The 18,554-nt window shown below is 41.6% G+C and overlaps 1 long non-coding RNA gene across 1 annotated transcript; it reads left to right on the top strand.

Moving 5' to 3' along the window:
• Nucleotides 1-329: 329 nt before the first annotated feature.
• On the top strand, nt 330-8,068 carry LOC124255816. Its single transcript, XR_006892771.1, has 2 exons — nt 330-602; nt 5,728-8,068. It is a non-coding gene; the product is annotated as an uncharacterized LOC124255816 (long non-coding RNA).
• The last annotated feature ends 10,486 nt before the right edge of the window (nt 8,069-18,554 follow it).

The raw sequence follows: 18,554 nt of genomic DNA, 5'->3' as shown, positions 1-18,554 counted from the left end.
ATATACGTAGGTAGCAATGTATTATGCTTGAGCGTCTGTTATTTAAGGGCCGAAAAGACGACAATGTCTCAGGTCCGTGACATAACGCCCCCCGGAGCCCTGCGAACACAAACTCCATATCGTACATCGCAGACAAATGTCCATTTACGAACTATGGCGACATTAACGAACCCCTTTGTATTCAGGGTTGCTGAACTTTGTCGAGCGTTCATTGTATACTTTAGTGCAAATAGGCACGGTATACAATTTCAAGATGACAAAACAGAGTTTAACGGGATTCTAATCACGCTTGTTTGAGAGTGATAGGTGTAGATTACGTGGGCGCTACGTGGGGCTATTGTTGACACCAGGCCACCTCGAGTAACGCGGAGAAAACCCAGCTCTGCACAAGGGCATAATGTTATGTTCCTGAGGTAATCTGTCGGATAAGGATTACCGTTCATTTTTCTGAATCTGATGCGAGGAATAAGACCACAGCCCAAAGGAGATTACTAGTATTTGAAACATCAGTACATCATCAAACATAGTACATATACACTGTACGGAGAACATATGTCAATCAGGTCTCCTTTCGCCGACGAACCAACTAGAAGCCGCTGAAGGTATGTGTTTCTCTGCGTTCTAAGTATCTAAAGGTGTAATGATGCTGCTGTTGATAATTACATAACAGTGACGTTATGATGGTAATGATGATGATGATAAATAGTTTTCTTTGTCGAAGTCCTGTCTGATTAGTAGCGTGACCAACTGTCTGATCACCTTGGATTTAGCTCGAAGCACGGAGTTGTAACCGCTGCAGGTTAATGTGACATAAATATGCAATATAGCACAGTCAGTTCTATTCATGTTCAAACGTCGACAGTGTCGGCTGTTATCCCCTAAAGGCGAAAGCTCCTTCATTATCTGACCCACTTCCTTATTCAAGATTTGGTATATAATAATAGGAGAATACAGTACATAGAAAAAATAACTTGGGTACAATACGTTAGGCGTATTTCTAAAATGCCTAGCGGTTAGAACAATCGAAAAAAAAATTACATTATCAGACAATAAAGGTATAGTTTTTTAATGACGTAACAATTGAATGACGTTTTCCAGTCACTGCGCCATTCTAGTGTGCCCCCTCGTAATCGAATTATTTTACATTACGTCACAATGTAAGCGACGTCACGATGCATGTCAGTTGTCATCGCCTCGTACGGCCTCCTACAGTAAACTACTCCGTTGCATCCCGTGTAATGGTTTGCAGTTGCTTCACGCAGCTAACATCACTAGTGGAAACATTACGTTTATGTTTTACGGCTGTTAAAATGTGTCAATTCGACTCACAAGTTTTCAGCGACACTGTAACGTTCGCAATGTTTACATTCCCACAATGCAATCGTGGAATGTCAATATTGACTACTCAGCTTCATGGATGTACTGATCTAAACTTACGTTGGTAGTAGAAATGCGACGTTCATATTGCCCCATATGGTTTACGTTACTGACAGATGTAATTAAAATAATTCAGAGAAGATATTTAATCCGAACGTAAACCGTCATCAAACTGTTATCATTTCTTTTTTTCTGGTAACGTTCGTCTTAACGTAGGGGGGCAGACCCATCAATAAAACAGCGCGCCAGTTAGCCCTGTGCGAGGATTCTTAATTTAGGTCACCGACACCGTCGGTTGTTTTCTGACTTAACTTAATCGTAATTATCCTAAGTATTACATTTAGCATCTTAGAAAAGATATAAAGTTCGCTCTACCCCAATGTGTTTTGTAATAAAGTATAGTTTTGCCCTGAACTATTATAATTAAAGCACGAGGACGGTAGAGCGAACTTTATTTCCTAAATAGACAGAGCTTTAGCGATTGCAATGCGATCTTCTCAAATCCCAAACAAAACAACTTTTCAAAACTCGCTCCTGTCACCCCCTTCCGAAACACGATTCGAAGAACAACAACGTTGTTGTGGTCTAACTCTGTTGTCGTGCATTTGTATTATTGACGTAAAGTACACTGATTAAAAATACAATAGTTGCCCTTGATTTACCTGTTTGAATCACCATCTTCACGTTAGGGATGGCTAGTAGGGGTCGAGGGGCAGTGCACTGCAGCTGGGAAATCATGGCGGAGACTTGGCGTCATCTGTGACCTTGTCGGAGACTTGGCGTCATCCGTGAACTTGGAAAACGGCGGATCGTGCTCCCCCATAAGGATTTCATTTTGGCGTATGACCTAGAAGGATGACTATTTTTCTGTTTGAGTCCAGTGGTACAGTTACACTCACATACTGCTGCTTTGAAAGCATGAAATACCTTAAAGGTCACATGCAACGTAAAACACAACTTTGCAGATTCTGATACCTTTCGGTATGGACTTACCGAAACAAATCGTCAAAAATGCAAATTCAACTTATAAAGCATGAAATACCTTAAAATATTAACACTTTTTGTTGATGAAATAATTTAATTTCAGCTGTTCATTTTTAAAATTTTAAATGTATGTTTTTTTAATATCATTTTAAAGTTAGAAAATAGAGTTCGCTGAAAAGATTTTATGGTCTGTTTGGGTTTTTGTTTTGGGTAGGTGTGGCTGGATTTGAATCCCTCGCGGTCCTATCTGTATTAACAACTTCAATTCATGCCATATACTTCTCATATGGGTGTACTTACTACTTAGTCTTGTCAATATGACGACATATGTCCTTTAAACGATTGCATATTACAATAACGGACGTAAGTGCTCGGATTACTTATTTATCGAAGTACCTCAGTCCTTACGCACATTCTAATTAGTTTCTTCTAGTCGGATATGAAAAGGGGCGAGTATTGGCGAATAGTCTTTGCGTACTCAGTGAAAAAAACATCAGTTCACATGTTTGCATTACGGCCATTGCGTCTACTATGTCACAGGGGCATTGTTTTGGAGGAATTAGACCAACGCTTAGTCTACTAATATATATAATTTTGACAGAAACAAATAATCCCTTTAAACTGAAAAGGAGTCCCACTGAGATGGGAGATCCTGAACGTGAGGAAACCTAGACTTGCTTCATCTAGGGATTTAGCGTTGCAGAAAGGGCTGGGCGGAAGGGAAAATAATCCTCACGCAGTGTCTTACATTGTCGTCAATGCTCTGACCATTCAGTAGGTCGTCCACAGTTTAACGTCGTTGGATTCCTTTAGCAGAGGATGTACCATGTTCCCTTAAAGTTGTCATCATGGGTGAGGTCAGGTGAAATTGGGTTTAACGTCGTGCTTGAGAATATTTCGCTCATATTACGACGTGCATGGGTATGTATGTGTATGTGCGGCTGCTTGTACTAGCCCAGACTTAAGCTGGTTTTATAGTGCTAGCCCACTGAGATACCCCACTCAGACACATTATACTGACTCCGAGCCGACCAGTCCTTGTTGCACCCATTAATGCCGAGCTCCAGGCAGGGACCAACAAGTACCATATTTTAACGTCTTTTGGTATGACGCGGTCGGGGATCGAACCCGCGACCTTCCGCTCTCCGGGCGGACGCTCTAACCACTACACCACGGAGGCGGTCGCCACCATGGGTGCCTGATGGAGGTGGTTCGTTCACTTGAACATATACTTGGTGACGGCACATTAGTCAATTTTCTCTATTTTCATCAATAGAGAATACCTCGTTTTCTGTCTCACAATCCCTGAACCAAATTGATTTCTCTTCCACCGAAGATCTCTTGTTATGCACTAAATAAAGCATGTCTGGTTGTACAGGTTCAGATTCTGAATACCTCATCCCGCTGATGCTCCTTTACTATTTAAATGGAGTTAGAAGTATATGATTCTATGAAAGAGATTAAATACCTAGTCACGTTGCGACCTTGTGTATTCAGTTTAAATACAGCGTGTAAGCACTGAAATTACTGTACTATGCATGCCAACCGTTAAGGGGGCACTGTTCATTCCTCGTAATTAGTCTCGGGCCTTTTACCCTCCTGTGTTATTCCACAGCGGCACGATGTATTTGTAGTACAGAGTCGTGCCAAAAGTATTCGAGCACTTGACGTAATTTCCATAGACTTACATGCTAATTTAGTGTAGCATAAATAGTTTTCATGAATTCAATTTTCGTAAGATCCAAGTCAAATTTTGCACATTTGTGAGGAATCATTTTACCTACAATCACATAGTTTCTGTTGAATTTTCCGTTGCTTATTTATCGAATGGCAACGTTTTAATCAACATGTGTACAGTGCCGTGAACCTCTTTAACATGTAATTGTGCATTGTGGAACCATACGTAAGTTGATAAATGTGATGTCATTAGTTAAATAGTGGTCGGAAAATTGAACTGAAATTATGTGCGCAGAGCACAGATGATTTCAAATATGACTGTCAAATTTTACAAAGATCCATCCTAAACTCACTTCATGAAAATTGTTTATGCTACACTGAAATAACATGTACGTGTATGGAAATTACGTCAAGTGCCGAATACTTTTGGCACGACTCTGTAGTTCCATAAAAAGTATGTGGGCACATGAGGGTTTATGGTTAACTGGAAATTCATGCATTAAAACATGTCTCTACGTTTATCTGTGGCATTTCAGCTTTGGAGTATGTGTTTAATGCACCACTATACTAAAGTTTAAAAGGAAGTACACCCCTAGTGCTTTGGGAGTATTTCCAAAATATGACATTAATAGTTTGTAAAGTACACACTGCTTCTGACCTGTAAGTCACAATCCTAACACTGATCCAAATATGTACATATTCTTTTGGAGAATCATACCCCAACACTATATAGGTACATTCTTTTGTATGTTAGTTTATTGTGTTGTTAGTTTTAATGAAACCCCTAAATTAATTCATATGTTATTAAAACTGACACAATAATAACAAGGAGACACGGAATAGACGTCGTGCTCAATTCACGGGTTTCCAACTTTGTAACCTAACCCATTAAGGAAGGTAATCACGAATGAGGCAAAACCAGTAGTGAAACATTACGTGGAGCTAGTGAACGGATTCGAACAAAAACTATGTCTACTAAATATATTTTATGTTAATGCAATATCCTGAAATACTTTATTTAGTGAGTGAGTTAGTTTAGTTTTAAGCCGCTTTTAGTAATATTCAAGCAATATCACGACGGGGGACACCAGAAATGGGCTTCACACATTGTACCCACGTGCGGAATCGAACCTGGTCTTCGGCGCGACGTGCGAACGCTTTAACCGTTAGGCTACCCCATCGCCCCATACTTTTTGTTGCATGCCTGTAAAACTTTCTGGCATATTGTTTTATTGTACAAGACGGCAAACTGTCTTGCCGCCTTGTTCTTATTGATGACTACTCTTTAGTCAGTAACACGATGCATCTTGAATGAAATAAAATCTGCACCGACCGATGTGTGAGTGGTGGGTCTTGTATGGAAACTAGTATTTTCATCTACGTCTGATAAATCAGATATTCCTTTTTAGAAATATTATTTTCTACAGTCTGAACCACAATTATTAATTTAAGCATTTTATGGAACAATTTACAATTTACGCATGTTCGATTAGCGATGTGTATATGTATGATCGAACGTATTTTAACATTTATTTTATTTAACGTGTAATGATGTAATGATGGATCATAGCCCCATAGCACGTGACATCTTAAGTACAGACATTCTTCCTCTCCTTCCTCCTCTTCTTCTGTAAAACACTGGATACTCGAGGATGGCTCGTCCCTATTGACATCTTTTCTTTGTTTCAGGGCAAGAAGCAAGTCACCACGTCCTGTCCTGGCACTGTTGTGTGATCTAATGGAGCCTTTTTGATTCTGAACACGATGACCTTTGACAGGCACTAATGGGAATGGTCTAGATGACGCGTGGCACACCGTGATTTTAATACACAGGATATCAAAGATATTGTTATCATCTGCGTGTGTGAAATTAATTAGGGCACCGGGACCGAGAAAGTGCCGGTTTATTGGCATTAGTGCATTTACGCAGACCTGTTCCTTGCGGTAAGTTGGAATTTAATAACCCTACCTAGCCCAGAAGCCGCTGACAGGCAAATTGAATAAATTGTCATCGCTCAAGCAGGCGTTGTTTTCAAGCTTCACATCGAAAACCAGGAACTGTCACTATGGGAACGGTGGATTGTATTATTGCGCATGACTCTATGAAGTGCTGAATAGTTTGTCGGGTCCACTCGTTGCACGAGGCTCTATTGGTGAAAACATTTCATTACCGTTCAGCACGCTGTTTCCCCAGCTTCAGTCGATTACTTCACGGAGCAGACGACAGACCACACGCGGACTCGGGAGCCGGAGCAGACGATCTCTCTCACTCTCCCTCCAAAATGATACGAAACCATATACGCAAGAGTCACGATCCCAAAAGACGGGCGAGCTTGTGTTTATCCTCAGAACCGAACCCCATACTTAACGATGGGGTGAGAAGAAGGGGATCCCTCTTCACCCCAACGGGGCCTCTCCTGACTGTTCCCCCTGTAAGCGACCAGAGACGGAGCTCATTCCCAGGGATGGGTTCGGGATTTCCAGTGACAACAAACGGTGACATTAGCCGGCGACGATCCTCGAGTGTCACTCCGGACAAGACTGGTGGATTTACAGACATAAATGGTCAACCAAACTGTAGGTCACTAAAAATTGTTGTGTCAACTATTGGAGTATTTCTTCTGGCTGTCTTAGTATATTCCTTCGTGAGACTTGTCACATGAGAAGCGACGTAAACCAACTCCAAGATGTTCTAAAACGGATACTTTCAAGGGACCAAACTGAAGATTGTGATCTATTATCAGCTGTATATAATATTTTTGCACGTTTGCCTGTAAATACCAACAACCATTTTTCCATGTAACGTAATGACGTGAATTGTTGTCGTCAAGGTGAACAGGTGGATGTTATGTATATTTGAACGACAAGTGTACCTGGGACGTCAACACAAACCTGCAGTCACTTTAATGGATGTGTGCATCAGCTTTATTCTTAATGGATGCTACCGTAATTGCAAAATTGCGAAAAATTAAATTTGCCGAGGTGGAGACGACGCTCGTCCCGATCGATAGAACAGAATGTTCTGAAGGAAACAATGTGCCACATGTTCGTAAGGTACCAAACTTCTACCATTCGAGAGACTGGCCTGCATCTATCGGAATCTGGTTTTCAAGGAACCATTGTGATTGTTCGGAGTTCTTGGGAAGGAGCTGTAATACGTGACGTAACTCTCACAACGGAAGACGGATGAGCGGTGTGCATTTCAGGAGCCTGATCATCCTGCCCTGGATGGGTGGTAGTGTTCAAGACAGAGATAACACGATGCGATTTTCACCTCGGCGTGACCTGCACGGACAACCTGTTCAGTTGTTATAACAGGTATCTGTAGGTATATAAATAGATGAACTTTGAACTCGGTCGGGGCAGAATGGAAGGCAATTTGTCCTATACTTAATAGCTGATTACAACAATATCGACCCATCTGTAATCGTTCCATTTAGTGTTAAGTCACACGTACTTTTAAGACGGCAAGCGTTTTTCAAAATTAACTCAAGTTTGGACGCATTGTGTTTTAAGGTCAACATAAATTGCCAGACAAAAGAAATTATGTACTTGAAAATTAGATCTGACGCAAGCATTCACATTATAAAATCAGCTTCGGGTCCAAAACATAATTATGATACCCAAATCAAATACATGACCATTACTTGTTTGTTTTATTTTAGCCACCACTAGGTGTATATTTTATTTTGTCTTGCAGTAATGTTTATAACTAATATTAGCTAGATTGGTCATCAGATTAAAGATGTGACGGTATTTTGAATTCTGAGATTAATTTAAGATGGAAACCATGTTAATCCAGACTACACGTCAAGTCGACTCTCCCAGAATACCTAATCATGATTCGTAGTATCTCACTAAAGTACGTCCTGGAGATACGAATAGTAATTACGTTGAAGGCGTGGTTCTGGATTAACAGGGTCCGGGTTAAGAAAGTTTCGTTGTACACAATGTCTGTCTTCTATGAGTATAAAATGTGCATATATGATGATAAACTAACACGCGTAAAAACATTAAAATAGAAGCTTTCCTCTATTTGTTTTTAGAAATCCCAATGTTGGCTGATTTTCACTGTGAGGCTTTAAGGTGTGATGCTAATCTCAACTGACAAACACCCTGTTTACCTGATTACCCGCCACGCTCTTTTAGCGTGTTGATGTGATTGAAGTGGCTGTTATTATTTCATGCCCCACACACCTGCCACATTGACTGACGTGGAATTATGTCAATTGCAAGTATAATACACAGACTGATTGATTGACGTGGAATTATGTCAATTGCAAGTATAATACACAGACTGGTTGCGTGGGAGACTCGCTCATATTTACAAATGCATTCGATTAAGTTTGAAATACACATCAGTTGGTTTCAAGGGAACAGTTAGACATGACATGACGCTCGACAACCACGACTGCACAGCTCGGAGGTATATATGGTCAATAGCTCATTAACATTCACGTCCAATCTGACACTCACGTGTTTCAATAAAGGACCGCTGCAATCGAACATAACATCAATCGTCATTTAACTGTTCATGACATACCACACTGCACGCTTTTTTGCTCGTGAAAAGAATTAATGTGTTTGTACAAATATACCTTTGTTGTCACAGTGATCCACAAAAGGTTTTTTCCCTTTACAATGATACAGGGCAGATTCCATTTACAAACTCATTCATATGGGTTGACGTTCGGATACGCCTCGAACATACGTGTAGGTCAGGTAGCCTGGTGGTTAAAGCGTTCGCTCGCTACACCGAATACCTGAGTTCGAATCCACACGTGCAGACAATGTGTGAAGCCCATTTCTGGTGTCCCCCACTGTGATATCGTTGTAATATTGCTAATAACGAGGTAAAACTAACCTCACTCCTCGAGTATACGGGGAGGTGGGGTATCCTCGTGGTTAAAGCGTTCCCTCGCCATGCTAAAGACCCGGGTTCGAATCCACAGGTTGAGACAATGTGTGAAGCCCATTTCTGGTGTCCCCTGCTGTGATATCGTTGTAATATTGCTAATAGCGGGGTAAAACTAAACTCACTCCTCGAGTATACGGGGAGGTGGGGTATCCTCGTGGTTAAAGCGTTCGCTCGCCATGCTAAAGACCCGGGTTCGAATCCACAGGTTGAGACAATGAGCGAAGCCCATTTCTGGTGTCCCCCACTGTGATATCGTTGTAATATTGCTAATAGCGGGGTAAAACTAAACTCACTCCTCGAGTATACGGGAAGGTGGTGTAGCCTGGTGGTTAAAGCGTTCGCTCGTCTCGCCGAAGAACCGGGTTCGAATCCACTAGTGCAGACAATGAGCGAAGCCCATTTCTTGTTGTCCCTACGTTGTAACACCGCATGAAGTCGCTCACTTTCTTACCTAACAGGGGCGGTGGGGTAGCCTAGTGGTTAAAGCGTTCGTTCGTCACGCCGAAGACCCGGGTTCGATTCCCCACATGGGTACAATATGTGAAGCCAATTTCTGGTGTCCCCCGCCGTGATATAGCTGGAATATTGCTAAAAGCGGCGTAAAACTAAACCCACTCACTCACTCTTACCTAACATTGGAATGGATGAAAATTACGCACATTATTAATACGGACAGCCACCTGTCTCATTAAAGACGACCCTGGCGGTAAAATACAACCATGTTCAAGGGATAATTGGGTATTTGTTATACCGTGAATCGGCGTAATAGATCATGATGTAAGCTATTGACGGCGATACGACGGACCAGCCTTACATCGACCGCGACACAGTGATGTGGTGAGAAGTCCATCAGGACTGCACGGTAATATCTGATTTGCAGAGAGTGGGTGATATAATTACAATTATCGAAAATTCGCGTGTATTTCTTGAGGCTATTTTCAGTCATATAATGGTAAACGTGCCGCGATTGATCAATTTTCTTAGTGAAATGAACACGGGAGAGAACGTGCTTTAGTCACCACATAGTGAAGAAGTTACTGAAATAGACAAGAATCTGTAGTCAAGAAGCATGCCTATATGTTGTGTATTTCACGACACTCTTTTTAGGTAAACTGCGATCACGTTTTGTGGTTAATGCAATAGTCAAGCTATTAATAGACGTGAGTGGGTTGTGTTGTACGGCGCGTTTTGCAGTTTTGAAAGAAATAGGCTTCGCATGTTGTACCCATGTAGGGAATCGAACCCGGGTATTCGCTGTAACCACAAGGCTACCATCTATCCGACAGACGGACAGTCAGCATGCGATAAGCCTTCGCATACCATGTACATGTTACGATAAAACTTCCACAACATCCACAAGAAATCGCGGGTCGATTGTGTAATTCCGCCTATATTATGAGCATGCGTTTCTGAAACACCATCTACCCGTGAAGGTCCAGTTTAGAATGTATCTTCAGCAACCCATGCTTGTCGTAAGAGGTGACTAACGGGATCAGGTGGTCAGGCTCGCTGGCTTGGTTGACACATGTCATCGGTTCCCAATTGCGCAGATCGATGCTCATGCTTTTGATCACTGTATTGCCTGGTCCAGACTCGATTATTTACAAACCGCCGCCATATAGCTGGAATATTTCTGACTGCGGCATAAAACTAAACTCACTCACTCACAGAAACACCACCAAACAGTGATGATACCACGTGTTCACGAAAAGGTTGGCGCATCCTGCCCCATCGGTACAACACGTCATAGACAAATGCTAAATGTAGTCAATAGGTCACCTGAGTCAAAATGGGACTGCATCGGACATCATGTTCTGGTCACTGATGCGTCAAATTTGGAAATGTCCTCCACATGTCTTCCATGAAACTTTTGAAAGCTTTACTGAGCCAAGTACAATTTCCACGCTTCCCAATCAAACACAACGTGATTTGGGAGCAAAACATATTCAGGTTATCCAGTTTAAGCAATTGAACTTTATAATAGCTACCAGGCTTCTGCTATCGATGGTACTTCTATGGCCGTTCTTGCTGAAGAGCAGTGTTTCTTATGAACGCTTCATTAAGCACCCGCTGGGTATGATAATACGGTTGGTTTAGATGGGCATTGTTCACATCAACAACACTCCTTTTGTGTTTCTACGTGTCTTTCAGACCTAGTTTTTCCATTAACCAAGTAGACTTGTAAGACACGAACAACATTAGGCTACATTTAACTGGATGTTGATGGCAGTAAGTGGAAGGAGAAAGTTTATTCTGGTGTCACGTGTGACAAACATGTAAATCAATAGACATTTCATTGTGTAAAACAATGTAGCTTTCCACACACTTTTGAGTGAGTGAGTTTAGTTAAATAATCGAGTCTGGACCAAATAATCCAGTGATCATCGGCATGAGCATCGATCTACGCAATTGGGATACGATGACATGTGTCAGCAAAGTTTGACCACCCGATCCCGTTAGTCGCCTCTTACGACAAGCATGGGTTACTGAAGATCAATTGTAAACCGGATCTTCACGGTTCCAGACACTTTTTAGTCATCAACATCGTAATTAAAATAAAAAAGAGAGGCGACTAACGGTATCGGGGCGTCACTCAACTGATGCGTGGTCATCGTATGGCGTATTGCGTGATAGATGCTTTTGATATCCATCACTGGATGGGCTAGTCTAGATTGCCGTCATTTACAGACCGGCGTCATATAGCTGGAATCTTATTGATAATGTCGATTGACAATATACAAACAACGTTGATTATGCTAATGATAGAATAGCACATGCAAGAATACCATACAAGTGACCTGTAAATTATGTGAACATTTCTAGGTTTAAAGAAGATAATCCTCTTACATAAGTTGCCACGCCACGCCGTTAAACCCTTTAATCCGGACAGTAATCAGCTGGCTTAACGAAGTTAAACCCTTTAATCCAGACAGTAATCAGCTGGCTTAACGAAGTTCCTTATATATGGCTCATGGTTCCTTTTCGCATTGACGTAGAAGTTCCAAACAGTATTCACCTGGAATGTGAGCTTTCCGGAATGACAGGAGTCTGGACAAATGGGGTTTCGTTGTATTATATCTGCGTTATATGATGTAATTTCTTTTGCATTTGTTTGTGCCAACGCGAACACCCGGTGTCACGACTATTTTGATGGTGGTTCATAGACGTTTGCTCATTTCTTTTGGAAGACATTTCTCATGAATATGGAAAGGGGTTTGTCGCTTTAATGAACACTGTTATAGGACCCGTAAGTAGGTCACGGCACTTCGCGAGACCTTAGTACTTCCGGTGACATACATTTTCATACATTTTCATAATCCTTGCAGACTAACAAATTTCCGATCTAACCATCCCCAAATTTGCCAACTATTACGACTGTCAACAGCTGTGAAAGCCAAACATGGTTGTACACTTGGTTCGATCCAGTAAGGTCATATTTGGCGGTCGCACAATTTGGAACCAGAACTGATTCTTGAATAAAGGCTTGTCACTGGAATTCTGGTACCGATAGTAAGATCTTCCGCGTCTCGCATATCGCAAGTTAGCGCGTGCAAAGGGAGCCTGGAACCAGCTTGTTACAGGAAGTAGCACCTCGCGAGAGTTACAGGTCCTATAGTATGTCTTGGGTATCGTGTAGCAACGATCAGCTGTTCAATGAAGCTTCTGATTGCATTTCATATGTCCTTCATTTGATCAATAAACGATCAAAAACTGTTTGGGAGCTCGTAGTTGAGCATTCTGTGTATGCCAAACCTATTCTGTGGGAGATTTACGCGAACATTTGTTTTAATTTTATAAATGATATACAGTAAGCTACGGTTATAACGAACTCAAAGGGACCACCAATTGTAGTTCGTTATAACCGTTGTTCGTTATACGCATCTCATTTGAAACAGTAAGTGGCCGAGAAAACAAAACAGTTCGTTATGTCTGTCAGGTCGTCATAAGCATGTTCGATATAAACGTAGTTTACTGTATTTATATATAGTGAGTGAGTGAGTTCAGTTTTACGCCTCTTTTAGCAATATTCCAGCAATATCACGGCGGGGGACATTAGAAATGGGCTTCACACATTGTACCCATGTGGAGAATCGAACTCGGGTCTTCGGTGTGACGAGCAAACGCTTTAACCACTAGGCTACCCCACCGCCTTGTATTTATATATAACACCAAGTTGACGTATTCTATGAGTCGTGACTAAGCGCCAGTTCAGTTCAGTTTATGGAAATGCTATCGCTAACTGGAGGTATTTTCAACTGAAACTCAAACAAAGAACAATTTCACTGAATTTCAGTTTCTTTTGCTCTTCAGTTTAATTACAGAACACAATATGAGGGTGAGTCAGAAAATATAACATTATAGAATACAAAAAAACCCATCGCTCCATTTTTTCCAAAGAAATCGAAAAGAAAATTAATGATTGATGTATTGTTACCTTATCCAGCGCAATTTCTCATCGCATTATTACAAGTACAGCGTAAAAGGCGCATGCTAGTTTTCTGTGAAATGAACACCGATTGAAATACATGTCACGCCATCTTCAAAGGCTTCATGACACGGATACATTCCATGTCAATGCATATTGTGATATTACATGTGACTTCAAATAATTGGCAAATCAGAATTTTAAATAGATTTAGTGACATGCATTGACGAAGAAACTGATCACTCGCAGTCGAGGCACGGGGCAATGTGGCCTGACTGACATCCCTGGTTGTCGATGTCATGTCAATATCACCAGATGTCACTCAAATGGGCCGTTGTGATGTATCCAGACTGCGTTGAGGCACATTGAAGCCGCATTTAACAATGTACTTTTCACTTATTCCAGGTTACCCTTTGATATAATGGTCAAGAGATGTTAATGATCATTGAATATATTGCTACGCCTTTTGGTCTTGGACAGTTATTGTATAGGGAGTAATTGAGTATGGTTTTACGCCGCTTTTAGCAATATTCCAGCAATATCACGGATGGGGACACCTGAAATGGGCTCCACATATTGTACCCATGTGGGGAATCGAACCCGGGTCTTCGGTGTGACGAGCGAACGCTTTAACCACTAGGCTACCCCGCCGCCCCTTATTTATTGTATAACAGCAAACATCCAAGTAAGGGTATGAAATTTCCGGCTATATCGCATATTGAATATAATTTTATTAAAACTGGGTATTTTTCTTTGATGCTGTTCAATCTTATCTATAATATTGTGAACATTTAAATGGTTTTACAGTCAGGTTGGCGGGCGACTCAGGTTCCTAACTCAATTACTCACCAAGTCCTTAAATTCTGATCACGATTAACAAGTCGACGGCAACATATTCCATATTGCAACAATCAATACACCATTTTTCAATCGTTATGTATTGGTTTCTTGGCCTCGACGTCTGTTTCATTATCACCCCGGTTATACACTACAAAGTTATAAATGGATTTTTTTATGTTTCAAAAACTCGTTATCCCAATTTCTTGCGAATGAGTTTCAGATAATGTACTGAAAAGAGAACAGATAGCCATGATAACTAACTTAAATTACCTACCCAAACAGAAACGAAGAAGTATTTTAATCATACTCTGTAAAACTGTGTTTAGAAAGTAAACATGGACAGGACACATTCTGGAATGTGTTTAAATCCTATAAGGAATACACGTTTGGGGCGTCCTCTCTAAACACATGTGATGAGGCCTTGGCTCAGAGATAAACACAACCTCAAAACAGTGTGATATAAGCAGTCTCTCTTGCGCCGGTGTGCAGGTGATGGACTCAAGGACAACAATAGCAGGTTTAGTTCCCAGTTGTTAACCGACACATTGGTACATCATGACACATGCTCCTTGGCCATATCACTGACACATGGTAATGAGGTAACATTGTTACATGCTCCTGGGCCATATCATACACACGGTAATGAGCCATAACACACATGCTCCTGGGTAACCGTGACATGTTGGCCATATCACTGACACGGTAATGAGTAACACTTTTACATGCTCCTGGGCCATAACCGTGCACATGCTCCTTGGCCATATCACTGACACGGTAATGAGCCATACTTTTACATGCTCCTGGGCCATAACCGTGACACACACTGACACATTGGGTCATAACACCGACACACGGTAACAAGCCAGCCATACACATGGTACCAAGACACATGGTATTGAGCCATACTGACACATGGTACCAAGTCATAACACTGACACATGGTATTGAGCCATAACACCGATGGTACCCATAACACTGACACATGGTACCAAGCCATAACACTGACACGTGGTATTGAGCCATAACACCGACACATGGTACCAAGCCATAACACTGACACGTGGTATTGAGCCATAACACTGACACATGGTACCAAGTCATAACACCGACACATGGTATTGAGCCATAACACCGACACATGGTACCAAGCCATAACACTGACACGTGGTATTGAGCCATAACACTGACACATGGTACCAAGCCATAACACTGACACGTGGTATTGAGCCATAACACCGACACATGGTACCAAGCCATAACACTGACACGTGGTATTGAGCCATAACACCGACACATGGTACCAAGCCATAACACTGACACGTGGTATTGAGCCATAACACCGACACATGCTCCTGACATGCCATAACACTGACACGTGGTATTGAGCCATAACACTGACACATGCTCCTGACATGCCATAACACTGACAAAGGACCAAATACAAGTACGTCCTCTGAGATTGTCAAAATGGATTCCCTCAAAGCTCACAAGTGTATTCTCTTACCAATTCTGACTTTCTATCTGAACTGTATGAATTTAGTCCAATTCATTCCAGACACCCTCCAGATCAAGACGTTTCCTGATAAGTGAGTGTGACGTGCTACAGCTGTTCCCTATTACGGCGTTTGTATAGCATACTACGAGCAACGACTGTGACTGTCATATGAGTGTACGATATGGCATGAAATCTGTGAATACTTTATGAATGTTATAAACTTTTCGTGAATTAAAATTATATATAATTGTAAAGTTTGTACATATTGTTTATTGGACAAGTAATATAACGAAATGTCTATTTACATGCTGGGCTTCTGTGAAATAAAAGTTGCCGTAAGGCTATTTTGAAACGTCATGTTTACTGTTGTATATGAATCAACATAGTTATTTACAGAAAGGTGATCAACTGAAATATCACCCTATATTCCTTCATTCAAACCTTCAATATTTCCCTCACAGTTCGATATATCCAGATTTTCACGGAAGTAATCGATTCTTCTAAGGAGGTAATGCCACCGCAAGCCGATCAGCACAGACCGTGCTGGGGACACAAAGCACCTGTCGAGTCATGCAATTATCCCAGACAGGGGATAATATAGGCTTCACTTAATGCCGCCTCTGGGGTGAGAAATATCTCTTTGGGGAGGAGTTGCATCATCATTTACACTCATGTTTGTAGTAGATACAGCTATTATGACGAAAACGTCCTGATGATTCGCACCTTTAGGATTCGGGATTAGAACTGGTCTCAAAGAAACAAAGGACATGGCGTAAAATATAATTATGGATGCATAACACTTCCACCGTGCTTATCACCTGGCTTTAATTATGTTGAATATTATGATGAAGTCTGTTACCAAATACAAACTTAGTCCTTGACCTTCCTCTTAAATCAACATTGCTCTTTGTGGTAAATGCTATTTCAACGGAAATTCTTAACAATAGAAATTAAACCTCAAATAAACTGCCTGGCAAAATAAGGCGTACATCCATGTTTGATGATCACTGAAGATGAAATTTCTAAGAAATGTTTATTCGATAGTGACACGTTTCACTCGATTATACCTTTGTTTGAACCCCGAGTTAGCTTTGTTTCTGCGCCTTTTTTCAGCCTAATAACGTTTTGCCTACATATGTAAAATGTGTTTGGTAATGCAATTTTCAAGTTTCTGAATTTTCATAGTAAGTGACTTATGTGGCAAGATCATTTTCGAAGAAATCAAGCTCCGAAACAAATCATTGTGACGTCCTTGAAGCACGTGACCTTGTGCAAGGGGTGGTATGCCAGATGCACCATTATCACTCAGACTCGGTTGCGAGCAGACACTTTTTGTTTTCTTGGAACCATTCTCTCAAAGACTCAGTGTAGTGGTTAGAGCGTCCGCCCGGAGAGCGGAAGGTCGCGAGTTCGATCCCCGACCGCGTCATACCAAGAGACGTTAAAATATGGTACTTGTTGGTCCCTGCCTGGCGCTCGGCATTAATGGGTACAAGAACAAGGACTGGTCGGCTCGGAGTCAGTATAATGTGTCTGAGTGGGGTATTCATGCTTCACTGCGGCATGGTATCTCAGTGGGCTAGCACTATAAATCCAGCTTAAGTCTGGGCTAGTACAAGCAGCCGCACATACACATACACACGCATGCACGTCGTCATATGAGCGAAATATTCTCAAGCACGACGTTAAACCAAATTTCACCTCGCCTCGCCTCGCCTCGCCTCGCCTCGCCTCGCCTCACCTCACCTCACCTCACCTCACCTCACCTCACCTCAAAGACTCATGATAAAACATGCAGTGTTGACCAGTGTTTCCAGGTGGTGGGTGTTTACGTGAAATAAGTATGCAGCAGGTGGGATGCTTCAGAAGGCTGTTGTCTGAATGCACGTTACTCATTCTGTCATAAGCAGACTGTGAGCTCAAAACCAATAAACACATGTACATTCCTCCGATGATGGACATCAGGAGGGGATTACACGGAGAACGACGCCATAAGAAATTCGGTGAAAATCATTTCGTCTTGTTTTCTCCTGCCTCTGCTATTTGCCTCGCCTTGATATTGCAGGAATATTGTTAAAGCGGCGTAAAACCACATTCACTCGCTAACTACTACGTCATTGATAGACATCCACTCACAACTCGCAATGAACTGGATGCTACTCTACATCATGATGCCCTATTCGTGACGAATTTGATCAGTACCTCTTTAACGATCTGGTGCGCCACTATCTCATCACAACAACCATTACAACCCATTAGATTTGATCGACTTCTCCCCAGCAGATACCATCACATCATCTCCATTTTCCAACTCCATAATGATAAGAAGATATGACTTGATATCTCACTGTCCATTACCTTTCTGGCGTGGTACATTATACAGTACACAAGACAATATCTCCTATCTCTCATTAATGGTCGTCAGGACGGGTGACAGTAAAAGAGCATCTTCGGAACGAAAAATAACTCTGAATACAAAATTGGGATCGGAAGCGAGTTGCATTAATAATGTTCAAGTTGGATCGATCGTGTTCGGTGATTGAGAACTAGACATTCAAGTGGTCTTTGAAATGTCGCTATTTCTTTCCTTTGAGCTGAATCTGTTATGCTGCACTTAACCCTATACGTGAATGAGTATGGTTTTACGCCGCTTTTAGCAATATTCTAGCAATATCACGGCGGGGACACCAGAAATGGGCTTCACACATTGTACCCATGTGGGCATTCGAACCCGGGTCTTCGGCGTGACAAGCCAACGCTTTAACCACTAGGCTACCCCACAGCCCTTGTATGAGAAAGTTAATGTATGGGTAGCACCATTCTAAATCTGTAAAAAT

Source organism: Haliotis rubra, unplaced genomic scaffold (genome assembly GCF_003918875.1).
Source record: "Haliotis rubra isolate DU_JTF1 unplaced genomic scaffold, ASM391887v1 Scf61, whole genome shotgun sequence".
Taxonomy (NCBI): domain Eukaryota; kingdom Metazoa; phylum Mollusca; class Gastropoda; order Lepetellida; family Haliotidae; genus Haliotis; species Haliotis rubra.
The sequence above is the reverse complement of the archived record's forward strand: the minus strand, read 5'-3'. Positions and strand labels throughout refer to the sequence as shown.